The sequence below is a fragment of the Rana temporaria genome, chromosome 2, assembly GCF_905171775.1.
Source record: "Rana temporaria chromosome 2, aRanTem1.1, whole genome shotgun sequence".
Taxonomy (NCBI): domain Eukaryota; kingdom Metazoa; phylum Chordata; class Amphibia; order Anura; family Ranidae; genus Rana; species Rana temporaria.
The window spans coordinates 448871718-448899353 of record NC_053490.1 but is presented as its reverse complement, the minus strand read 5'-3'; the positions used below and the strand labels follow the sequence as shown (position 1 = coordinate 448899353).

Genomic DNA, 27636 nt, shown 5'->3' with positions numbered 1-27636 from the left:
TGTGAATGCTTTAACCACTTGAGACCCGCGCTATTGACAAAAGACGTCAACAGCGCGGCTCTCAGGTGCCAACTGGATGTCTTTGGACGTCTTTTTCAAAGCATTACCCGCGCGCGCCTCTGGGGGGCGCGCAGCGGGTAAACACTGTGCCGTTGCATCACTGGGGAGCCGATGCGTGTACCTGGCGGCCGCGATGTCCGCCGGGTACACGCGATCGTCGGTGACACGGCAGGTAACAGCAGGGACGTGGAGCTCTGTGTGTAAACACAGAGCTCCACGTGCTGTCAGAGGAGAGGAGACTGATCTGTGTCTCTTGTACATAGAGACACAGCATCGGTCACCTCCCCCAGTCACCCCCCTCCCCCCACACAGTTAGAACACACCCAGGCTACACATTTAACCCCTTCCTCACCCCCTAGTGTTAACCCCTTCCCTGCCAGTCACATTTATACAGTAATTAGTGCATTTTTATAGCACTGATCGCTGTATAAATGTGAATGGTCCCAAATTTGTAGGCGCTATAACTTTTGCGCAAACCAGTCGCTTATTGCGTTTTTTTTTTTTTACAAAAATACGTCGAAAAATACGTATCGGCCTTAACTGAGAAAAAAAAAAGTTTTTTTTTTAAAAAAAAAGGGATATTTATTATAGCAACAAGTAAAAAAAAAATATTTTTTTTTTTTTAAATTGTCGCTCTTTTTTTGTTTATAGCGCAAAAAATAAAAACCGCAGAGGTGATCAAATACCACCAAAATAAAGCTCTAATTGTGGGGAAAAAAGGACGTCAATTTTGTTTGGGAGCCACGTCGCATGACCGCGCAAATGTCAGTTAAAGCGACGCAGTGCCAGAAGCTGAAATTTTGCCTGGGAACGAAGGGGGTTTATGTGCCCAGTAAGCAAGTGGTTAAAAACCCGCACATGCTCAGAATAAAGTATGAGACGGGATCGCACCTTCGGTAAATGTAGCGTTCGTAATGGAGATAGCACATTCGTCACGCTGTAACAGACTGAAAAGCGTGAATCGTCTCTCACCAAACTTTTACTTAACACGCGGTAACATGAGATAACTAAAAGCAGCCCCAAGGGTGGCGCCAGTGGAATTGAACTTCCCCTTTATAGTGCCGTCGTACGTGTTGTACGTCGCCGCGTTTGAGAACAACGAGATTTTGTCTCGACAGTGTGTATGCCACAAAAAAGCTTGACAAGAATCTCGTCAAGCTTGACAAGAACCTCGTCGAGGAAAACAATGTTTCTTTTACAACGAGATTCTCGGTCGTGTGTACGAGGCCTAACACTTGGATGTAAGTGGTTGAGACTTTGAGACTATGGTGGTCTCAGGCCCCGTACACACGACCGAGTTTCTCGGCAGAATTCAGCCAGAAATTCGATCGGAGCTGTATTCTGCCGAGAAACCCGGTCGTGTGTACACTTTTGGCCGAGGAAACCGACGAGGATCTCGTCGGGCCAAATAGAGAACATGTTCTCTATTTCCTCGTTAGTCAATGAGGAAACTTGGCTCGCTGAGATCCTCGGCGGCTTCACAAGGAACTCGACGAGCAAAACCATGTGTTTTGCCCGTCGAGTTTCTCGGACGTGTGTACGGGGCCTCAGAGGCACTTTTTGCTGAGGGTTGGGGGTTGCAGGTGGTGCTGCCTTTTGCCAGATCCAGCAGGAGAACTCACAGGAAGGGGATATGGGGTTTGGAGAGATTGCCTTTTTACCTCCACACTAATTTGTGTGCAAGCCCTATGATCTCCTTAGGTTAACATTTCCTCCTGACATCTAAAAATACCTTGTATTGTTAGACACTGCACTATTGCTGCAGATTAAATCTTCCTAGTGCTATAAATCATCTCGATAGGTCCATGCTGATCCTATCTACTTGAAACAAACTTCTGTAATCTATCTCTTCACCAGGGAACAGTAACTAATTTCTGTAAAACACTTTAGAAATAAACACAACTCGGCATAAAAAAGTCTGCAGAGAAGAATGTGGGTGGCTTTGATTTTGTGTTTTGCTGCTGACATAAATTTGAGTATGTGTACATAGGGATTTGTTTTTTTCTCCTGACATATATCTTGTCAAATGAACATGTTTTTTTGGGGTTTTGCTGTTGACATACAGTCTGCGCTCTCATAGCTCCCAACTGTCCCTGATTTGAAAGAGAGTACCTCTGTCCCTCTTCTCTCCTAATTTGTCCCTCATTTTGGTCTGGTCTATATAGTTGTATATAAAATACACTATTTATCTTTCAAACAGTGTTACCCAATGCTAAACCTTTCACCCAGTTTCCATAGGTGAGCGCAGCCTATTGCATTAAAGTCTGCACCCCAAAGCTCAAACATGCAAGAATGCAACCTGCTGTCACATGAAAGAGGCTCTGGTGGTGGGAGACAGTTGATTAAGAGCATATTACATTACACCCTAAATACAGGTGTAACGTGTTCCTAAAGTTAAACCTTTCATTTAATATAATGGGGGTATTTACACTGGCCACTGGCACCCCCAACCAGGTGCCGCCCCTGGATAATGCTAATGCACATGGGGTGATAAGGGTGTGCTGCATTTGTACATTTCAAAAGTATGTATAAAGAAATAGTAAAGAAAAACATTTGTGGGTTTAAGTAATTTTTTTTGTATAATTCACCTTTAAGAGGGCGTGACAGGGTGTGTGTCCTATGCCTACATACTATCTCTAATAGGTGTCCCTTGTTCCCATCTCAAAAAGTTGGGAGGTTTGCACTCTACATGGGCATTTGTCTTTTGCTGCTGACATATGTACTTTACATGGGCAAAAGTATTTTGCTGCTGAAATATGTACTCTACATGAGCATTTGTGTTTTGGTGCTGTCGTGCGTAGTGTTCATGAGCATAAATGTTTTGCCGCTGACATACAGTATGTACTCTACATGGGCATTTGACATGTATATTGTACATGAGCATTTGCGTTTTGCTACTGACATGTGTAATGTACATGGGCACAAGTGTTTTGCTGCAGACTTGCAATTTGTGATGTGTTTGTAAGGCCTCGTACACATGATAGGATAGCCAGAGAACTTGATTCTGAGCATGAGCGGGTTTTTAACCGATGCTTTTGCATACTAACGATCGGTTTTGACCTATCGGTTAGGCGTCCATTGGTTAAATTTTAAAGCAAGTTCCTATTTTTTTAACCAAAGGTTAAATAACCTATGGGGCCCACTCACGATCGGTTTTGACCGATGAAAACGGTCCTTCAGACCGTTGTCCTCTGGCTATCCTATCGTGTGTACGAGGCCTTAGAGTGCTGGAACACGATGTGTGAATTCTGAATTGTATAGAGAATTAGTAATTTGCACTTATTGTTGCTTTACCATGCGTGTGTTTTTATGACTTATTATGTATTTGATCATTGAATGAATACCTTTCTTTTGTGTTGAACTTTGCACAATTGTTGGCACTGTTTATGCTTGGATTACATTTTTTTTTTAATTTATTGATTCGTTTTTTTACTTATTTCGTTTTTGGTTTTGTGTGGACATCTGTTTTATGTTTTATTTGTATATGTGTATACTTAAGGAAAGATTAAACTCAATAAAAAGTATCTGACTAAATAAAGATTATGGCCCGGATTCACGTAGGAGAGCGCATCTTTGTGCCGGAGTAACGTATCCTATTTACGTTACGCCTCCGCAACTTTGAGAGGCAAGTGCAGTATTCTCAAAGCAAAGTTGCGGTCGGCGTAGCGTAAATAGGCTGGCATAAGCCCGCCTAATTAAAATGTGGAAGATGTGGGCGTGTATTATGTAAAAGTATTGTGACCCCACGTAAATGACGCTTTCTCCGAACGGCGCATGCGCAGTCCGTGAAAGTATCCCAGTGCGCATGCTCCAAATTAACCCGCAAAAAGCCAATGAACGTAAATTACGCATAGCCCTATTCGCAAACGACTTACGCAAACGACGTAATCGACTGAAAATTTGACGCTGGCCCGACGTCCATACTTAACATTGGTATGCTTCATCTACGCCTCATATAGCAGGGGTAACCTTACGCTGGGAAAAGCCTAACGTAAACGGTGTATCTGTAATGCGACGGCCGGGTGTACGTTCGTGAATTGGCGTATCTAGCTGATTTACACATTTCTAGGCGTAAATCAGCGTACACGCCCCTAGCGGCCAGCTTAAATATGCAGTTAAGATACGACAGCGTAGGAGAGCTCCTTTCTGTATCTGCAAAGTAGAGAGTGTCCTGACTTGCCTGTCCACCCCCTCCACCCTCAAGAGGCTTTCTCCACACCAGGGAGAAAGCCTTGCATTACAGTGGTGAGTTACAGACAGAAGAACAGGAAGTGAGCATTTCTCAGAAGAAATGCGGACATTTAAAAGCAAAATGGAAGGATGAGGTAAGTGAATGAGGACTGCACTAAGGTAAAGGAAGCTATTTAGGGGAAGAAAAAAAATCCTTTACAACCCCTTTAAGGAGTGTGGTCAATGATGGATTGTCAATACTGCCATCCACCAAGTGCAGCATAAACCTTACATACATATATGATTTCTGAATTCATTTCTCTTTTTTAAGTTGTACTCTGCATATATATTTCTACATAACATTGGGATCAATTAGGTAAATATTTATGTAAAGTATTTGCTTATTCAAACATTGATAACTAAGTAGAAATTAATCTGCCATAACTAAATATTTGCCTTTGGCAGGCTCTATTCTATTCTTTGTTTTAGGCAAAAAAAAAAAAAAAACATTTTTTGATCTCCTAATACAGACAGTTTAAAGCGGTATAAGACCCAAAAATAAATATATAATTTATTTAATCACATTAAAAAAACACATATTAGAAAAAAAAAAGATATTATTAATACATAACAATAATCGGAAAAAAAGTACACAGTCTCTAAAAAGAGAACATAGGAGGATGCTGAAACAAGGAAGTCGCATGGATGGCCTATGTGTCTGGAAAGCCAGGTGGTCCTAAAAGATTCCTTCTGGCTTGAGGCCAAGCATACGAAACTTAAAAAATCAGCGGCAATGGATCGCTAATTTACAAAATATTTTTTATTCAATAACTCAAGACAAGCTAGCTTTTATATATAGTATGAATTTTGCAAAATTCGCTGTATTTTTATCTGCTAATGATGGGGCAGATCCACAAAGAAGTTACGCTGGCGTATCTATTGATACGCCGCGTAACTTCTAGTTTGCTCCGGCGTATCTTTGTTTTGTATCCACAAAACAAGGTACACCTGAAGCTGAGCTAGATCGGACTGGCATATGTCTAAGTACGGCGTCGGATCTAAGGTGCATATTTTTCGCTGGCCGTTGAGTATGCAAATTAGCTAGATACGGCGATCCACGAACGTACGGCCGGCCAGCGCATTTTTTTTACGTAGTTTCCGTAAGGCTTTTTTCAGTGTATAGTTACCCCTTCTATATGAGGCGTATCCTATGTTAAGTATGGCCGTCATTCCCGCGTCAAATTTTTAATTTTTTACGTCGTTTGCGTAAGTTGTTCACGTCGTAAGCATTGGCTTGTTGCGGGTTAATTTCGAGCATGCGCACTGGGATACCCCCACAGACGGCGCATGCGCCGTTCAAAAAAACGTCATTTACGTCGGGTCAAGACGGATTTACATGAAACACGCCCCCATCACATCCATTTGAATTGCGCACCCTTACGCCGCCGTAACTTACGGCGCAAATTCTTTGAGGATAAGGAAAATACGCTGAAAGTTACGGCGGCGTAGTGTATCAGAGATACGCTACGCCGGACGCAACAATGCGCCAGGCTACGTGGATCTGGCCCAATGACTTTAGTGTATTTTTAGCGAAAATATTGTTTTGATAAACATGTTGTGCAAATATCATTGGGTCCAAAAAATCAGTAGCACCTTATTTATTTATTTTTTACTGGTCATGTGCCTTCAGAAGATCTTTTACAAACTCTGAAAGTTGTAAGGGAAAAATTTAAATCTCAATGGAAAAATTGCAAAAATGGTCTGGCCAGCTGAGTTTAAAAATGGAGCCTGGCAGAGAAAGGGTTAAATACACTAACAAATTGAAGCCAATATATGGTTTACTCTTTAAAGCAGTTACAACAAACTGTTGTTTTCCTTTTGGGATAAAGGTTTTACATGAATAAATCAAAGCCATGTAAGCACCCCCATCGGTGGTAAATGGTTTGTTTCAACCCTGTAAACTGAAAAAAAACTTTGAAAACATCACATTTAAGAATTGGTAAGCTAAAATATAATAAATGTTTGCTTTTGAATTTAATATTGCTTTAAAGTGGAGGTCCACACAAAAATGGAACCCCCCGCTTTTCGGCACCTTTCAGGGGGGAGGGGGGTGCAGATATATGCACCCACTTCCGGGCATAGACCCCGTGGTCACACCACTCCCCCCCGCTGTCTTCTGGGAAACACATAGGTCCCAGAAGACAGCGGGGACCAGTGAGGACACGCAGCATGACTCGCACATGCGCGGTAGCGAACCCGGGAAGTGAAGCCGCAGCGCTTCACTTCCTGATTCCCTCACCGAGGATGGCATCGGGGGCAGCCGAGAGCCGAGCGATTAATCGCGGGCACCCTGGACAGGTAAGTGTCCATTAATTTAAAGTCAGCAGCAGCAGTATTTGTAGCTGCTGGCTTTAAATATTTTTTTTAGGCGGACCTCCACTTTAAGTTCCCAGAGTAATCATTCCACTAATGAATAATACTAAACTCAACTGAATGTGCTGTTTTTAGCATATTTATATATTTATATTTATAGTCATTATACTGTAGTACAGATGGCCATTACTAATTTGTTAGACAATTTGTATGTTGGTGACTAAACAGAGCTGGCACCAAATACTGACCAGTCTGGGTATACTGTAAGGTGTTGACACATACAGTCATTCATACTGGGCAGACATTGCAGGCATTGCCTAAGATGCCAGCTCTATGAATAATTGATGTATTTTCAAGGCTTACGTTGGCAGTAAATATAAGAATGCTTTCACGAGAGCAATAAGATTCAATTGCCATAAGATCTTTTTTTCCCATAGATTTACATGGATGTACACAGATAGATCATGTCAAGGGAAGCATATCCAGACAGCCTAACCCTGAACTCCAGGTTTCCAGCCTTACCTTGGACAGTTGTGCTGGCTTCTCTCCTGTATTGAAAATGCTTAGTCTAATTTTCACTGCACATTGGGGTAGATTCAGAGAGAATTTACGCCGGCATATCCATAGATACGCCGCGTAAATTCAAAGCTGTGCCGGCGTATCTTCTTTCTGTATTCAGAAAGCTAGATACGCCGACATTAGCCTAACATACGACTGGCATAAGTCTCTTATGCCGTCGTATCTTAGGGTGCATTCTCACGCTGGCCGCTAGGTGGCGCTCCTGTCGTTTTCAGCGTAGAGTATGCAAATTAACTAGTTACGCCGATTCACAAACGTACGTGCGCCCGGCGGTAGTTTTCTACGTCGTTTGCGTAATCGTTTTCGTCGTAACGTTGCTCCTGCTATTAGGTGTCGCAGCCAATGTTAAGTATGGACGTCGTTCCCGCTTCGAAATTTGAATTGTTTGTGTCGTTTGCGTAAGTCGTTAGCGAATAGGGCTGGACGTAATTTACGTTCACGTCGAAACCAATACGTTGTTGCGCCGTACTTGGAAGCAATGCACACTGGGATATGTACACGGACGGCGCATGCGCCGTTCGTAAATCACGTCAATCACGTCAGGTCATCACATATTAGCATAAAACACGCCCCCCTTCCCAATTTGAATTACGCGCGCTTACGCCGGCCCCATTTACGCTATGCCGCCGCGACTTACGGAGCAAGTACTTTGTGAATACAGCACTTGCTCCTGTAAGTTGCGGAGGCGTAGCGTAAATACAATACGCTGCGCTACCGTAACTTAAAGCGCAGCTACGTGAATCTACCCCAATGAGTTTTTCACAGTAAGCATTAGAAGCTTTAGCAAAGAAAGCAAAAGAAACCCGAGGGGTAGTTTCACCATGTACTGTTTCATTTAAACTAAACACATTTTGGTCATAGATCGACCTTAAAGCGGAGCTCCACCCTAATTACAACCTTGCCTCTTTTATATTTGCGTCCTAAAATATGTTAAAAACCGATGTTTTCAATTGCTATAAATGTACAGTACCTCTGTAATAGAAGAGGCTTCCGGTCTCCAACGTTGCGGGAATAATACGGGCATTCCGTCACTTCCCGTTTGAAGCAGTGTACTCTGGGAGCTAATATGCATAGCTTCCTGTTCCTCCTCAGTAAGTTGTTCAGTAAGCTGTTGTGACTGACTTTTCACCGCTCGGATGATGGTGGAAAGCTTACTGAGGAAAAACAGGAAGTTCTAAATTCAGACAAAGAAAAAAAATATTTAGAAGAGAAATCGAAGGAAAAGTTTAGTGAACCAACAATGCACTAGCTTAAAGGGACCTATTTAGAAAATAAAAAACAAACCTTTACAACCCCTTCAAGACCTCATTTAAAAGGGCACTGTGGCCTGTACAGTGTGAGTGGGTCATTCGATTTTTTTATCTGGAGCGACCTGTAAGGGAGTTCACGAATTGTTCCCTGTCATGCTTTTTTCTACCAGAACAACACTTATCACTTATCAGTGCCACCAAACCATGCCCATCAGTGCCAGCTATTAGTGGCCATTAGTGACACCTATTAGTGCAGCTTCATCCGTGCCTCCGTATCAATGCCCACCAGTGCTGCCTTATCAGTGCCCATCAGTGCAGCCTATCAGTGCCTATAAATGCCCATCAATGCAGCCTCATCAGCACACACCAGTGAAAGAGAAGAATTACCTGTTTGCAAAATGTTATAACAAACTATAAAAAAAAATGTCAACATTTTTGGCCTTTATTTGTTTATTTAGCAAATAAAAACCCCAGCGGTGATTGAATACCACCAAAAGAAATCTCCATTTGTGTTTAAAAAATATAAAAATTTAATTTGGTACAGTGTTGCATGACCGCGCAATGCAAAGTGTGACAGCGCGGAAAGCTGAACATTGGCTTGGGCAGGAAAGGGGTATAAGTGCCCTGTAGGCAAGTGGTTAAGTTACTCTATAGTGGCTGTACAGACACAGCTGCTCATTCTAATTTAACAGGTGTGCAGACGCAGTGGTGCAGCCCCAAACAGACAGTGTTCGTACAGGACCGTGTATGAACCTCTGCACACCTACCAATTTGGGATGAGTGGCTGTGTCCAAATATCCTCTGCATCCACTGAGGCCCCATACACACCATAGAATCTATCCGCAGATAAATCCCATCAAATGGGTTTCTGCAGGTAGATCCTATGGTGTGTACACGCCAACGGATATTTATCCGCGGATAAATCTCCCCTGGGATGGATTTCCAGCAGATGGATATTTGCTGACATGCTCAACAAATCCATCTGCTGGAATCCATTCCAACGGATGGATCCGCTCGTCTGTACAGACTTACCGGATCCATCCGTCTAAAGGGATTCCCCGCACGCGTCGTTATGATTTGACGCATGCGTGGAATTCCTTATATGACAGCGTCGCGCCCGTCGCCGCGTCATAATAGCGGCGACGGCGCGACACGTCATCGGCAGAGGATTTCAGCGCGGATTTCAATGCGATGGTGTGTACACGCCATCGCATAGAAATCCTCTGAAATCCTCGAGAGGATTTATCCGCGGATACGGTCCGCTGGACCGTATCTGCGGATAAATCCTCTCGTGTGTATGGGGCCATAGAGTAACAAAGTCTGCCAGCATGCAGCTCCAGGTGGTGGCATAAAAAATTAGCACGTGTATGGGCCAAAGCACTCGCGCAGCTGACGCCTAAAAATGACCACTCGCTATGTCCCCCTTTGATTGGTTGGCTAAGTATCTTGGGGGGGGGGGGGTCCACTGGTGCACATGCCTCATGTCATCAATGATCTATGCTCTGCCTACAGTGAATTTTTGATGGGAATCCTGAGATCTCTGAGCAAAGTTCATCTACTTGTAGATTTCAGTAAAGCCCTTTTTTGGGTCATCAAAAGCCTTCCTATACATAGATAATCATTTTACAGATTCTCAATGGCAATAAATGAGCTTGTAAAATATTCTCATTTGCACTACAAATTCGAAATTAAAGCTTGTCTTCAGCGGTATTTTATTTTTTGGCTATTCTCTCTTATCAGACACTGTTGTGATCTTTTTTTGGTCCCATTGCTGTCTACACCTGAGTAACTTCTGCAGTTAGATGGCTCAATCCTTCATCCTGTGCTCTGCAATCATTCAGGGACATATTCTTCTTTTATAAATCGATAAACACATGTCATGTTCGAATAATAAGGAGCTCTGCTCTTTTTCCTTAAACTTTCGCTACTGTGTAAGTGATTTCTTTTTATTTCTATATGAAATACAGATTGTGTGGATTAGTGCATACTGCAATACATTTGTTCTAACAGATTTTCCAATATATCCTAAAATGTTTTGTCTACAAGACTTTCTCAACCAATAATGTTAATCGCATTTCCAATGTCTCTTTAAAAACAAAGGGGTAGATTCAGGTAGCTACGCTATAAGTTACGGCGGCGCAGCGTAGTGTATTTATGCTACGCCTCCGCAACTTACAGGAGGAAGTGCAGTATTCACAAAGCACTTGCTCCGTAAGTTGCGGCGGCGTAGCGTAAATGGATCCGGCATAAGCGCGCCCTTTCAAATGGGGAAGGGGGCGTGTTTTATGGTAATATGTGATGACCTGACGTGATTGACGTGATTTACAAACGGCGCATGCGCCGTCCGTGTACATATCCCAGTGTGCATTGCTTCCAAGTACGGCGTAACGATGTATTGGTTTTGACGTGAACGTAAATTACGTCCAGCCCTATTCGCGAACGACTTACGCAAACAACGTAAATGATTCAAATTTAGAAGCGGGAACGACGTCCATACTTAACATTGGCTGCGCCTCCTAATAGTAGGAGCAGCCTTACGCCGAAAAAGCCTTAACGCAAACGACTTAAAAAAACGAACGCCGGGCGCACGTACGTTTGTGAATCGGCGTACCTAGTAAATTAGCATATTCTACTCCGACAACAACGGAAGCGCCCCTAGCGGCCAAAGTTATATTGCACATAATTCTACGCCACCGCAATCAAGTTACGTCGGTGGAGGAAGCCTATTTTTTCAGCGTAACTGCCTTTGTGAATCGGCGTAACAATACGCGGGCGCAGAATTCAAATTACGGCGGCGTATCTGGAGATACGCCGCCGAAAAAGGTATGTGAATCTACCCCAAAGGCTTTTTAAATAAAGCCGTATTAAACCCAAAACCAAAAATGTCTTAAAGGGGTTGTAAAGGTAAATGTTTTTTCACCTTTATGCATCCTACAGTGGAGGTAAGTATAACATGTTCGTTATTTTACCCCCCAAAAAAATGTTGCCTTTAGTGTTCCTTTAATTGCAGCTTACCTTTCCTTATAATATGTCATAGCTACATTCGTTTTTTTCCCCCCTCTACTTTCACCTTGTGATTTGGCCATTAACACACTTCGGATGAAGGGACACAGGGGGCACAGCAGACAGCAGCATTGTCAGTCTGGGGGGAGGAGGAGAATGTCTTTTTTTACGGAAGTAGTTTCGCTTGACAGCTTCTTCAGGGATTCTTATTGGAAGGAAATGGATGCAATGGAGTCGATTTAGTAAGTGATAATTCTGGGGGGCCACCTAAGGGCATTACACATTTCCACCAGTGCACTGTGAAGTGAACCTGATGTCCGTCTCCGTCAAACAGATCTAAAGCCAGCTAAGGAAGTTTGTCTCGAAGGCCACATGGCACATTGCCACATGGCACTAGGAGAAGCAGATTGCAATTGCTGAGATGGATGGCAAAATAAATCTTAATCATGGCATGAAGTGTCAGAGACCAATCGCAAATATTCTTTACTTGACCCACATTGAGCACAACTGTCCTTGTAGAAAGAAACCTCCAAGTGAAGACCTGTATTAGAGTGCTCCCAATCTGGATGAAGGGACACAGGGGGCACAGCAGACAGCAGTGCCCATCAGGGTGCCCCTTAACATAAAATGTGCCCATCAGCATGACCCTCAACATAAAATAAGTATCATGCTAATGGGCACATTTCATGTTAAGGATCACTCTGATGGGCACATTTTGGGCCAGATTCTTAAAAGGCTTACGACGGCGCAACGCCATTTGCGCCGTCATAAGTCCTAATCAGGCCCGGCGTATCTATGCGACTGATTCTTAGAATCAGTTACGCATAGATATCCCTTAGATCTGACAGGCGTAAGGCTCTTACACTGTCAGATCTTAGATGCATTTTTTTTCCCGCCGCTAGGTGTCGCAGACGTAGTTTTCCACCGTCGTCTATGCAAATTAAGTATTTACGCGAGATTCCCAAACGTACGCGCGGTTGACGCAGAGAATTTACGACGTTTCCGTAGCTTTTGCGACGCGTAAAGTTGCCCCTGCTATATGAGGGGCAACCAACGTTAAGTATGGCCGTCGTTCCGGCGTCGAAATTTAAAAAAGTACGTTGTTTGCGTAAGTCGTCCGTGAATGGCGCTGGACGCCATTTACGTTAACGTAGAAACCAATGACGTCCATGCGACATCATTTAGCTCAATGCACGTCGGGAAATTTTAGGGACGGCGCATGCGCAGTACGATCGGCGCGGGAACGCGCCTAATTTAAATGATCCACACCCCCTACCTGGATCATTTGAATTAGGCGGGCTTGCGCCGGAGAATTTACGCTACGCCGCTGCAACTTTACAGGCAAGTGCTTTGTGAATCAAGCACTTGCCCGTAAAACTTGCGGCCGCGTAACGTAAACGAGATACGTTACGGCCGCATAGTTTTACGCCGATCTACGAGAATCTGGCCCTTTATGTTAAGTGGCACAGTGATGGGCACAACAAAATGTGCCCATCAGCGTGCCCCTTAACGTAAAATGTACCCATTAGAGTGCCCCTAACATAAAATAAGGGTCATGCTGATGGGCACATTTTATTTTAAGGGGACACACTGATGGGCACATATTATGTTAGTGGGGGTACGCTGATGGGCACATATTATGTTAAGGGGGCACTCTGATGGGGACACCTGATGTAAGGGGGCACTCTATCGGGAATACCTAATGTAAAGGGGCACTCTGATGGGGATCCTGATGTATAGGGGCACTGTAATGGGGACCCCTGAGGTAAAAGGACACTCTAATGGGAACGTTGATTCTTTCTTAAAAATGACAGGGGAGGCGGGCACAGTTTGCCATCTTCGCCCTGGGCACCAAATGGCCTTGTCCCAGCACTGCCTGTACGCACACAGAGGTTTTATACCTGAGGTCCACATGCCAAACAGTTTGGGGTTGATTTACTAAAACGAGAGAGTGCAAAATCTGGTGCAGCTGTGCATGGTAGCCAATCAGCTTTTAACTTCAGGTTGTTAAATTAAGCTTTAACAAAAAAAAAACCCTGGAAGCTGATAGGTTTCTATGTAGTACTGCACCAGATTTTGCACTCTCCAGTTATAATAAATCAACCCCCAATGTTTGAAAGATGCAGCCCTAGGTTAGGAGTTCCTCAATTCGCACTATAAAACCTTGAGGTGTTAATCTTAGAAGAAATCCTAATTTCTATTACCAGATCACAGGGAAAGCATGTGAAGAGCTCAGCAGTATCACTTGCAACCCGTATTCCTGCATGTGAGAATGAAGACTGCTCCTTCTGCTATGCGGCTGCTTATTTAATCATTCTCCCCTGACGGCATTTTAAAAGCTATTAGTCAATTTAGCCTGAATTTCCTTAACATTTTCACTTCAGATATGCCAGTTAATTCAATTACAAGGCGTGTCCTTAGTCAGGCGATCGTCACAAATGCAATTATCGGTCATTAAATGAGCTAAGATGTGCTGAAAAGAGAAAGGGTGGGGATGTGTGTGTTTCCAAGCATGGCAGTGGTGAGAAATCCATTGTGTTGTACTGTATTGTCAGGAAAACATATAGCAAGCTGTAAGTACATTTCTGTATTCACATGAATTATCAACGCTTGTTACCTCTATTCAAAGGTTCTTATGGAGAACTAAATCCAGGCATGTATACAAAACACTTTACAGCTACCAGCTAGTGGCAGCAATCAGATCCTCCTACCAACTGACTAAGGCTTCATTCACACTTGGCGGACTCCGTCGGATGTCAGCAGGCATGTCTCTGCTGACATCCGACGCTCCATAGCGATGCATGGAGCGGGTGTTCAGGTCCGCCGACAGACGGACCCGAACGGCCAAGTGTGAATGAGGCCTTACTGTATGTAGAAAATCAGCAGCAGAAGAACATGTCACACTGAGAACTGGCTGGATAGTTATATTGATAATTGATGCAGGCAGGGCTGGCCCAAGACATTGTGCTGCCTGGGTCCAAGAATAAAATGCTGCCCCCACCCCCCAAGTCGGATCCCAAGTCGCGGTAGTGTGAACAGGCACTTACTCTCTTTACTTCTAAGAGAAATGGTGTCTCAGATCAAAATCTATACAAATAGGTAGATTCACAGACAATCGCCTAAACTTGCGGCGGCGTAGCTTAGCGTGTTTAGGCTACGCCGCCGTAAGTAAGCTAGGCAAGTACATGATTCTCAATGTACTTGCCTGCTAAGTTACGACGGATTAGCCTAAATAGGCGGGCGTAAGGGCGCCTAATTCAAATGTGTTGGGGGGGGGGGGCGTGTTTAATGTTAATGAGGCTTGACCTCACGTTTTTTACTTTTTTTTCATACTGTGCATGCGCCGGGTGCCTACATTTCCCAGTGTGCATTGCGGCTAAGTACGCCACATGGGCCTATTGATTTTGACGTGGACGTAAACGACGTAAATCCCGATTCGCGGACGACTTACGCAAACAGCGTAAAAATTTCGAATTTCGCGGCGGGAACGGCGGCCATACTTAACATTACTATTCCACTAGGGCCTAGCTCTAACTTTACGCGGCCTATCTCTTACGCAAACGGCGTAAAAGTACTGTGTCGGCCGGGCGTACGTTCGTGAATCGGCGTATCCCCTCATTTACATATTCTACGCTGACCGCAATGGAAGCGCCACCTAGCGGCCATCCAAAATATTGCAATGTAAGATAGGACGGCGCAAGCCGTCGTATCTTAGATATGTTTAAGCATATATAGATTCTGAAGTAGGTCGACTTATCTACTGATAAGCCGGCCTAACGCTACCTGAATCTACCTAAATGTACAGTATTTTGACTAAAACACACAACTTCCTCTCTTTGCTTGGTTCTGCAAAATTCCAAAGAGTTGATGCAACAAACTAGCACAATTAAATTAAACAAAATATAAAACAACTTAAAGGGTCACTAAAGGAAAAAAAATGTTTAGCTGAAATGACTGTTTACAGGGTATAGAGACATAAGGGCAGATTCACGTACCTCCGAGCATCTTTCTGACGGGCGCAGCGTATCTAAGATACACTACGCCGCCGTAACTCATTTTTTTTTTTTTTTTTAATCCTCAAAGAATTCGCGCCGTAAGTTACGTCGGCGTTGTGTATCTTTGGCGGCGTAAGGGCGCGGAATTCAAATGGATGTAATGGGGGCGTGTTTTATGTAAATACGTTGTGACCCGATGTAAACAACGTTTTTTTTGAACGGCGCGGCCGTCCGTGGGGGTATCCCAGTGCGCATGCTCGAAATTAAACCGGAACCAGCCAATGCTTACGATGGTGACGTAATTTTACGCAAATTCCTATTCGCGAACGACTTACGCAAACGACGTAAAAAATTCAAAATTCGACGCGGGAACGACGGCCATACTTAACATTGAGTACGCCTCATAATAGCAGCTTTAACTATACGCCGGAAAAAGCAGAACGCAAACAACTTAAAAAAATGCGCCAGCCGGACGTACGTTCGTGACTAGCTAATTTGCATACTCAACGCGGAATTCGACGAAACGCCACCTAGCGGCCGGCGGAAAAAATGCAACTAAGATCCGACGGCGTACTAAGACGTACGCCTGTCGGATCGATCCCAGATGCCGTTGTATCTTGTTTTGTGGATACAAAACAAAGATACGACGCAGGAACTTTAAAATTACGCAGTGTATCAATAGATACGCCAGCGTAATTCTTTTGTGGATCTGCCCCATAATAGTTAACTGATTCCTTTTAAAAATGATTAAAAATAGATAAAAACCAATCATAAATTGTACCTACAGTTTAGTTTCGTTTTTGCTGTTGTTTCCTGGTTCTCTGATGTACAGAGCCAGAGAGACAATAGAGGACAGTGATGTGTTGTAAACCGAAACTGGATTGGTGCTGAGGGGTTTCAGACACACAGTAATCACACCTCCTTGATTAGTGACCACAGTGAGAAATCTCCCAGTACTGTGGTTATCAGGAAACAGACAACCAGGAAGTGTCCAGAACAGAGAGGAATTACAGCAACATCAGAGCAAAAACGAACAATGAGGACATGAAACCAGGACTGCAGTAAGGTAAAGGAAGCTATTTAGCTAAAAAAAAAAATTCCTTTAGTGACCCTTTTAATATATTCCATATTATGATTGACAGCTGTATTCAACTCTCACTCCCAATGTGAGACTCCTTCACAATTCCAGCACCCTCTTCATTTTATTATACGTAGTTTTAGACAAATCCTTACATTTTATTTGGTTGAAGTTAAATACTCCATCTAGATATGTTTTAATAATCACTGATAAAACAATTTATACAATTTATATCCAGTTCTACTTTCATCCCCCTAAGGCCCCTTTCACACTGGGGCGGGAGGTGCGCTGACGGTATAACGGCACTATTTTTAGCGGCGCTATACCGTCGGAATTGCCGCGGGATTGCGGCGGTATTCAGCTGCTAGCGGTGCAGTTTTAACCCCCGCTAGCGGCCGAAAAAGGGTTAACACCACCGGCATAGGCAGAGGCGCATTGCCGGCAGTATTACCGCGGTTTCCCATTGCTTTCAATGGAGAAGGAGCGGTAAACGCACCGCTCCTTTACCGCTGCAAAGATGCTGCTAGCAGGACATTTGGAGCGGTCCTGCTAGCACACCGCTCCAGTGTGAAAGTCCTCTGGCTTTCACATTGAGACTGCAGGGCAGGAGTTTTTCAGGCGGTATTTAGGTGCTATTTTTAGCGCTAAAACGCCTGAAAAACTCCTCGGTGTGAAAGGGGCCTAAGTATATCCATTTTGTTTCCTGTTTGGATAGCTCTATGTTCCTCAAAGGATTCCTGACCTGTTGGCATGCCTTACATTTTCTGCATGCAAAGAAGTCAGCCCTGTCCCAGAAAATGTGTGGCCTAACTGATGGGTCTAGTATTTTCTTCATGACTTTATCACCAAAGAAGGCCCAAAGTTTTGGTGATAAAGTTGTGAAGAAAACTTGACTTGTGATGGGCTTTGCAATAAAACTTTACCAGTTTGTAACGGAATGGCCCGTGGGACCCAGAAGCTCTTGAAGGGTGTGGGGTACTCCTGTTTCAGCTTTTACAAATGACTCTTGTGTCTAGGGTCATCCTATGTCCACTAGGGGCATAGGATGACTGAGAAATTATATCTCGGATTACATGAGATGGGACAGTAATGATACTTCACAATGTATTGCAGGATATCTTGAAATATTACAGGTTGTTGATTCTAAACCCAACCGGTCAATAGAGTGATTCATTCATGTGGGAACACAGACTGTTAAGGTGGTAATTAAGTCTGCTACTGTCATGTAAATTAACCTTAGTCTGGCTTCTAAGACCTTTCATTGTGTATGCTAATTGACACTGTATTGTGTGAAGTTCTATTGATGATAAATGTGTTGTGAGCTAGCACAGTCTAAAGGTCAGATGTCCGATGTGTCAGACCTGGTGCCAGAAAGTCTACCCAAGGTGTGTATTGGAGGCTCGTTAGGAAGCATTGTATAATGTTGTGGGGGGAGTTGAGTCATTGTTCATATTTGGTTGCTTACTGTATAAGAGCCTGGGTTTACCATTAAACGATCTATTCCTGTTGAACCAGAGAACAGAGCTGTGTCTCGTTTCTGGGGAATCTGTATGGGCCATGTTCGTCTGCTGGATTGTGGAGTGTCGATAAGCTGTCGTGGATTGGTGGAATGGAATATCATAAACGGCGTTAACCCCTGAACGTTACACAATTGTTTTAAGCATGCCAGCAATCATACACAGTAAGGTCCCTTTCACATTGGGCACGGAAGGTGCGGTGGCGGTATAGCGGAGCGATCTTTAGCGCCGCTATACTGTCGTATTTACCGCGATATTCGGCCGCTAGTGGTGCAGTTTTAACCCCCGCTAGCAGCCAAAAAAGGGTTAATACCACCAATCTGCAGAGGCGCATTGCCGTGAAAGGGGCCTAACTTCCTTCCAGCTTCACAGAACAGGATGTTTGTGAGGGTCACGTACAGGAGATCACATAAAGATGCTGCATGTGGCATCTGTTTTTTTATATAAGACTGAAAAATATTTCTTGCTTTCATGGTATTTAGGTGCATGAACTATATGTACAATTTGTGTGCAGTCATCCAGGAAGGCAAAGACACGATCAAACATACTAACCATGTATACTAAGCACAGAATAAATAACATAATCTATACTGTATTGTTGATAACATTCTTCTTAAAATGAAACGTCATTATATAGTTATTCCGGTTGAAAAAAAGACACTAGTTTATCTAGTTCAGCCAGAAAAAAAAAAGAACTCAAATAGAAAACGTCCGTATATTCTTTACAATACCCACAGTTGATCCAGAGGAACCCCCCCCCCCCCAATAAACATGATTCAATTTGCTCCAGTGGGGAAAAAATTCCTTCCTGATCCCCCAAGAAGCAATTGGATATTCCCTGGGTCAAAATTTACCTATAAATATTAGTGTCCAGTTGTATTATGGAATTTAGGAAATAATCCAAGCCCACGTACATTTACTGTGGAAGGGCGGCCCGGGTGCGCAAAATCACGGACCTGTATGTGATTTTGTGCACTCGGTTTAGGCTGCACGCGTGTGCCGCTCCCGCTGTGATTGGACACAGCAGGAGCCAATCAGCAGGTCTGGCAGCCGCGAGACGCGCAGCGATCCGCCGATCATTCACAGGAGAGCCATCTGCTTGTGTAGACAAGGCAAACGGCGGATCTGTCAGGAAGGGAAAAAGAGATCTTGTGATCCAGCCAGGCTGAATCACGGATTTCTATTTTCCTTCAGTGTGACACTGCCCCACACAGTTAGTAAGTACCTCCCTAGGGAACGTTTAACCCCTTGATCGCCCCTGGTGTTAACCCCTTCCCTGCCAGTGTCATTTATACAGTAATCAGTGCATTTTTTGTGCCACTGGTCCCCAAGAAGTGACACCCAAAAAGTGTCAGATTTGTCCGCTGCAATGTCGCAGTCCCCCTAAAAATCTATCCCGTAGTTTGTAGACGATATAACTTTTACGCAAACCAATCAATATACGCTTTTTGGGATTTCTTTTAACAAAAATATGTAAAAGAATATATATTGACCTAAATTGATAAAGAAATCTGTTAGGTTATATTTTTTGGGGGATATGTATTATAGCAGAAAGTAAAAAATCCTGTTTTTTTTTTGAAAAATTGCCAGTTTTTTATGCTTTTAGAGCAAAACAATTTAAATAAAAAGGTGATCAAATGCCACCAAAAGAAAGCTCTATTTGTGGGAAAAAATTATATCAATTTTATTTGATATACAGCATCGCATGACCGCGCAATTGTCAGTTAAAAGCGACGCAGTACCGTATCGCAAAAATGTACCTGGTCAGGAAGTGGGTAAAACCTTCCGGAGCTGAAGTGGTTAAAGCAATCTTCTGAGCCGTCCAGAACCAGCTCTTGAGAAAATCTATTCCACATTTTCACAGCTCTTAGGCCCCTTTCAGACGTGCATTTTCATCCATCCGTTGCGCATGAAAACGGGACATACATTGGTCCCTATGTGATTGCAGGTGTCAGCGGATAACCATCCGCTGACACCCGTAATCACCCGCCTCCGCAAAGCTCCGCAAAATCGGACGGAAGAAAATCCTATTTTTCTTCCGTCTGGCGGATCGGATGAACACGGACATGCGGTCCGTGTTCATCCGATCCCCCCATAGGGGAGAGCAGAGAAAAGACAGGGCGGTCCCTGCACAGTGTGCAGGGACCGCCCTGTCAGCCGACGGCTCAGTGGGGATTTTACGGAGGATCCCCGCTGAGCTTGACAGACACACGGAGGCGGATCATTACTGATCCGCCCCGTGTGAAAGGGCCCTTACTGTGAAGAAGTCTTTCTTTATTTGTAGATTACATCTCTTTTCTTTAAAATGAATAACTCAACACCAGGTTCACTATATGGACCCCCTATGTATTTATACATGTTAATTATATCCCCTCTCAATCTCCTCTTCTTAAGAGAGAATAAACTCAGTTCTTCTAACCTTTCCTCAAAGCTGAGCTCCTCTATGCCTCTTATCAGTTTGGTTGCCCTTCTCTGCACTTTCTCCAGTTCCCCGATATCCTTTTTGTGAATTGATGCCCAAAACTGAACTGCATATTCCAGATGAGGTCTTAGTAATGTCCATCAGTACAGACCCCTCCCTCCAAGACAAAGCACCCCCCTCCATTAGTACAGACCCCTCCCCCCAGGAAAAAGCACCCCCTCCATTAGTACAGACCTCTCCCCCAGGACATACCCCCTCCATCAGTATAGCTCCCCAGGACAAACTACCCCCCTTTATCAGTACAGCCCCCCAGGACAAATTACCCCCTTTATCAGTACACCCCCCAGGACAAACACCCCCTCTCCATCAGTACAGCCTCCGGGACAAAGGCCCCCCTTTTATCAGTACAGCCCCCAGGACAAGCCACCCCCTCCATCAGTACAGCCCCCCAGGACAAACCACCCCCTCCATCAGTACAGCCCCCCAGGACAAACTACCCCCTTTATCTACAGCCCCCCAGGAAAAAACACCTCCCTCCATCAGTGCAGCCCCCAGGACAAAACTACCCACTGTTGCCAGTACAGCTCCCCCAGGACAAACCACCCCCTCCATCAGTACAGCTCCCCAAGACAACCTACCCACCTTTATCAGTACAGCCCCCCCAGGACAAGCAACCCCCTCCATCAGTACAGCCCCCCAGGACAAACCACCCCCTCCATATAATATAGCTGTGTCCAGCAGCAAAAACCAACCATATCATCAAGCCCCCCCACCTGTCACAACACCACGGAGGATACCCCCTCCACCCGCCCATTACCGCACCAGCTCGGGTGGCTCAGGTACATGGAACATCCGGGCGGCAGCTGGAGATGAGAGGACAGTGTGCAGCCGCGCTGCCCAAGTGGAGAGCAGATCATACAGGCTCAGGCAGCAGCGCAGTAGTGAGAGACAGAAAGGAGGAGGAGCACACCTGTGGCTCTGGAGGTGGGTTTCCAGATGAAAAAAAACTGCCAAAGGGAGCCAGGGCTTTCCTCACCTTCGGGATGGTGTCACCCCTGTAGCGGGTGGCACCTGGGTGCAGACCGCACCCCCCGCACACCAATAGCGTTGCCACTGCTGTTAGGGTCAATTCAGTTTGTTGCAGGCTGGCTGGTAAGTGGGCTGGGAATTTTTGTTTGTCTTTTTTTGACATGTGTCGCCTTTCCATGTGCTCTTTGCTGCAAAGGCCAGTTATAGGGTGGGGTGGTTGCCATTTGTTTGTACTGCTAGACCGGTCTCAACAGCTTCTTCTCCCCCACACACAAGTGGACTAAGATTCTGACATCATCAAGACTAATGCAGGATCTATTACAGTCCACCCCTGGAGTGTGGGGGAGAGGGTGACAGAGGACCAAGTAAGTAAAATCAGTTTTTCTCTCCCCTAGACTAATGAGAAATTAATCCTTGCATTGCAGGCACAGTCCAACTGCAAGGGATAGTTTGTGAAGGATAGTTTTCCTGGGGTTGGACTTTGAGCACTGTCACCATAGGACAGGAAATGTCTGTGGAAAAATCTTCTTATAATTTAACTGAAAGCAGGACATATAAAAAAATATTATGTTTTTTAAGTTACACGAACATATGCAGCAACAATTAGCTTAGGGTGTTTGGGTTTAAATATTATTTAAATTTCCTATACATCCTACATACTTTTCTATCTGTCCCTATTTTCCGTCTTCTCCACTTATTTGTGACCTCTCTTCATTCTCCTTTCTGCTGGTTACCTATTAGCTATGTATCTCCCGTTCACTTATTCTTCAAGATCATTAATGACATCTGCTCCCTAGGGCCAGGGCCATCTTTTGGGCTCCATTCACACCTAGGCGTTTTTACGCCTGAAGCACTACGCTCACAAACGCCAGAGGGATGAAATAACATTATTTGCTATGGTGACTGTTCAGACCTGAACGCCGAACGCCCAAATGCCTGTCGCGCGAAGCTCAAACAAGTCCGCGTATCGTGCGGTTTGGGCGTATTTGAGCGTTTCCATTTCCCATAGAAAGTAATGGAAACGCTCGATTCAAGCGAATTGCGCGACAACGGGCGTTTGCTACGGGCGTTTCGTCGCTTTAATCAATAGAACTTGTCGCCCATGCAGAAGATTAAAAAAATCGACCAACATAGCAACAAGTGATGAAAAGATGATAATTTTTCCTATTGGCTAAAATAAAAAATTTCGAAGTACAAAAACGTCGGACAACGCTGTATGCAAACGCGCAAATAAGCATGAATACGCGCGACAAAACGCCAGAAAAAAACGCCCAAAAAAACGACCGAACGACCGACGCTCAGGTGTGAATGCAGCCTAAGGCAGGGCAAAAGGGGAAGCTGCCCTGGGCCCCATCATTGTTGTGGGGCCCAAAGAGCCTGCCCCATACTTGCCAACTATCCCAGTTTAAATTCCCTTAAAGTTTTAGTCCAGTGCTGTGTCCCGATGTCTCAGTGTGAAGTGCTGCAAATAATGTGGCCCAGCTCTTCCCTATTGTTGTGTACAGCTGACTCACCTGCAGACCCTGTGTTTACATGTAAATAACCTGCATTGATATGTAAATAGCCATGGACCAGCTGCATTGATATGTAAATTAAGGTGGCATTCATATGTATATCATGCCTCCCTGAGGTCATATCCACCATTACCTATACTGAATGCTGCCCACTGAGGAGGTAAAGGGGCATGTGTAAAGGTCCTGCCTGCAACTGTGGTCATTAAGCCTAACATCAGCCTGTTCTGCAAAGGTAAGCACTTGGTGGGGGGTAACCTCTAGCAACCAGTCAGTAAGCGGTAATCATATTCCTTAACCTCTGGCAACCAATCGTATTTGCTGCCTGATCTGATTCAGTAAACTGATTTTGAATCTAGCTGTTATTTATTGTATGGCTCAGAGCAGGTGAAGAGCGAAATTGCATAGAGGGGGCCCAAGAAAATGTTTGCCCAGGGTCCAATTAATATTAAAGGCGGCCCTGCCTAGGGCACCACTAAGCACTTTACCTGTGCTCCCAGATATATACAGCAGTCTACAGCAGGTCCATTCCTGCAACTAAGCGCATAGAAACTTCTCATATTGTGAATCACCTATTGCACATTCCTAACACAGAAGATCATGTATGCTTCTCATATAATTCATTTCTAGTTCCAATTTGCTTGCAGGATCCAACAGGTTTAGCCCTCTTATTTCCTGCAGAGTTCTGTATTTTTGCTTTTCTACTTATGTACATGCTATTTAAATAAAAAATGATATAATTATAATTCTTCTGTTGCTTTCATATATCAAAAAGGGTCTGAAAGTTAAAGTGCCAACATTTTCTATAGCAACCTGTCACTGGAGGAAACAATAGAGCTGTGAATGTTTCGCTCAATAAATACTCTTCGTAACACTTTCGCTTTTTTAGCAACTCTTGGGGATTCTGGTCCACCAGGACTAGAGGAGACAAAGGTACTATGGTTTGAGAATATATGTTTTCTGAAATCTTTGCTCAGATGAGCATACTAAAATGAGTTCCAGCTACTGGCTGAATTTGGGAGCAATAAGAATGCATGAAATGTATGAAATCTATTTTAAAAGGATACAGAAAAAGAGAAAAAAGAACAGCACAGTAAAAAAATGTGAAAGAATCAAACCCAAATGATTTAGTTAGTATAAAACAGTTGAATTAATATTGTTCCCTGAGTAATTATCTGGGGAAAGAAAGCATCGACTATTGGTTGCTGCACAATATGTACCGAAGGGCAGTACCAAGATCCTAAACAGTGCTGTATGGTCTCATGAGGCTTGGGGTCTCATGAGGCTTGGGGTCCTCAGTTTTTCCTGATTCCACTAGAATGACAAGTAATGTCACCCTCACAATGTAGTCCAAGGTAATTTTTTTCTCCTAATGCTTGGGGAACGTGGCCTACAAGACAAGTGAACCTTTCATTTTCATGCACAGTCTACTTAAACCACTTAAGGACCGGACCAATATGCAGCTAAATGACCCAAGGGGTTTTTACAATTCGGCACTGCGTCGCTTTAACAGACAATTGCGCGGTCGTGCGACGTGGCTCCCAAACAAAATTGGCGTCCTTTTTTCCCCACAAATAGAGCTTTCTTTTGGTGGTATTTGATCACCTCTGCGCTTTTTTATTTTTTGCGCTATAAACAAAAATAGAGCGACAATTTTGAAAAAAATTCAATATTTTTAACTTCTTGCTATAATAAATATCCCCCAAAAACATATCTAAAAAATTTTTTTTCCTCAGTTTAGGCCGATACGTATTCGTCTACCTATTTTTGGTAAAAAAAAATCGCAATAAGCGTTTATCGATTGGTTTGCGCAAAATGTATAGCGTTTACAAAATAGGGGATAGTTTTATTGCATTTTTATTAATTTTTTTTTTTTTTTACTACTAATGGCGGCGATCAGCGATTTTTTTCGTGACTGCGACATTATGGCGGACACTTCGGACAATTTTGACACATTTTTGGGACCACTGTCATTTTCACAGCAAAAAATGCATTTAAATTGCATTCTTTATTGTGAAAATGACAGTTGCAGTTTGGGAGTTAACCACAAGGGGGCGCTGAACGTGCTAGGCTCCACCTAGTGTGTGTTTACAACAGTAGGGGGGTGTGGCTGTAGGACTGACGTCATCGATTGTGTCTCCCCTATAAAGGGGATGACACGATCGATGCGCCGCCACAGTGAAGCACGGGGAAGCCGTGTTTACATACCGCTCTCCCCGTTCTTCAGCTCCGGGAGCGATCGCGACGGAGCGGCTATAAACGAATCGGACCCCCGACCCACGTCTAGGCAGGCACGTACAGGTACGTTGATGTGCCTGTCCGTGCCATTCTGGCGACGTATATCTACATGCGGCGGTCGGGAAGTGGTTAAAGGGGAGTTCCACCCAAAAGTGGAACTTCCGCTTTAAGTCCTCCTCCTATTTTTTTGGGGGGGGGGTCGGTTCTTTGTTTTGAAGTGGACTTCCTGTCCCACTTCCTCCTTCCACCTAGAGGGCCGCCTAGGCGACTTCTCCTCTCCTCCTAGGAGGCCCCTCCCTCTAGGTGATCTCCTGGGACATGTGACACGTCCCATAAGATCGCCGATCCACTCCAAGCAGTGGCGGCTGATGCTCAATTTTTTTGGGGGGGGGCGCAAAAAAAATAAAAAATTGCAGCCTCACTGTGCCCATCAAATGCAGCCACTGTGCCATCAATTGTCACCACTGTGCCATGCCATCAAATGCAGCCACTGTGCCATGCCATCAAACGCAGCCACTGTGGCATCAATTGTCACCACTGTGCCATGCCATCAAACGCAGCCACTGTGCCATCAATTGTCACCACTGTGCCATGCCATCAAACGCAGCCACTGTGCCATCAATTGTCACCAATGTGCCATGCCATCAAACGCAGCCACTGTGCCATCAATTATTACCACTGTGCCATGCCATCAAACGCAGCCACTGTGCCCCTCAATTGTCGCCACTGTGCCCATCATTGCCACTGTGCATGTCACTGTGCCCTTTAATTGTTGCCACTGTGCCCTTTGTCACCACTGTGCCCATGGTTGCCACTGTGCATGTCACTGTGCCCTTTAATTGATGCCACTGTGCCCTTTGTCGCAACTGTGCCCTTTGTCACCTCTGTACCCATTGATGCCACTGTGCATGTCACTGTGCCCTTTAATTGATGCCACTGTGCCCTTTGTCGCCTCTATGCCCATTAGCTCTGATAGGCACTTCCGCACAGCCAACCAGCTGACGTTATTCAGGTAGCCGGCGCCCTATGTCTGGCCACCTGAATAGACCAGCGGCAGCAATGCATGAATGTATGTTATTTGCGAGAGCCAGAGGGGGCGGCGCTGCAGAACGTGATTCTTAAAGACTTAAAGGGCCCGTTTTTTTTATGACTACAGGAGGGGGGGGGGGGCGGCGCCCAGGCACCCCCTATGGACGGGGCGCCACTGACTCCAAGAGCGCAGCACGACTCATGCATGCACAGTGCGCGCCCGGCTGTGAAGCCACAAGCTGTCACGGCCAGGTGCCCACAGTTCCAATGGAGGCTCCGAGGAGAGGAGGGGGTGTGGCCGCATAGCTGGACCGTGGGACAGGTGATTGGCTGTTTAATAAAAGTCAGCAGCTTTACTTTTTGTAGCTGCTGACTTTTCAGAAAACTAAAAATAGCCTGGAATCCGCATTAACGTCTTGTGTCGGGGACAGTCACCAGGACAGAATGTGAAGACACAAACAGCAATACAAACCTTCTCCATGCTACCAAATAAAACTAAAAAATAGCTGGAGTTATTATGACAACACAGTTTTATGGAGCTAGCACATCTATGGTAAACTGGGCCATTTTGTAATGTGTAAATTATTGTTAATTACAAAACACTGAGGGTTGTATATATGTGTAGTGCCCTGTTCCTAAAAAACTGGGACTATGTTGTAAATTTAGTATTGTCTGAGCTGTAAATAGCTCAGATTGATTATAAAAAGTTCAACTAGCTTCTGTTCTAACTTGGTTGTGTTGTGCGCATTTCCCACTGTTGCCAGTAGGTGTCACCGTTACCACAGGCCGGTGTGAGAAATACAGCAAGCTGAAGTGCATTAACTATTCTTTCCCCAGAAACAGCCCAGTGGGAGTGATCTTGCTACTGTGCATTCTGGGAGAGGATATTTAAGGGGCAGACGCCATGTAATCTCTCTCTGACCTCATGGCCCTGCTGGCCTGAGGATGTGTTAATTCTCTCTTTACCTCAGGGCCTGCTGGCCCGAGGCTGTGCTACTGCAAGTAGGCCCAGAAGTCTGTTTGGGGCCTACTAATCTGGAGGTGGTCCTGGCTGTCTTGCCTGTGCGGAAGAAGCCATCAAACTGAGAAGATCAGGGGGAGGACTCTTGCTGGAGAGAACCAGGCTGAAGGCTGGTTTCTCAGGAAGGGGCCTGGTGACTCATTTGGAGGACACACCTAAACTGATCTACCCTCACAGTACTGCTGGATGGCTTAAAGGTTCTGGTACTGTGCAGCTGTTCTGCAACCAACTAACTGCTGGTTACAAAATTCTGTGGCAGGGATTATCCAGGAGTTCCACTGATCGCTAATGCTGTGGAAGAGACTTGTCCGTGCGTCATACCAGCTGCTAGGTCAGTGTGAGAGGTCTACCTGGGTGTTGC

General features: G+C 44.6%; 1 protein-coding gene across 1 annotated transcript in view; it reads left to right on the top strand.

Annotated features, from left to right (window-relative positions):
* PITPNM3 (PITPNM family member 3) overlaps nt 1-27636 on the top strand; it is a 762997-nt gene that overhangs the window by 399772 nt on the left and 335589 nt on the right. The gene's annotated exons all lie outside the window — the stretch shown is intronic.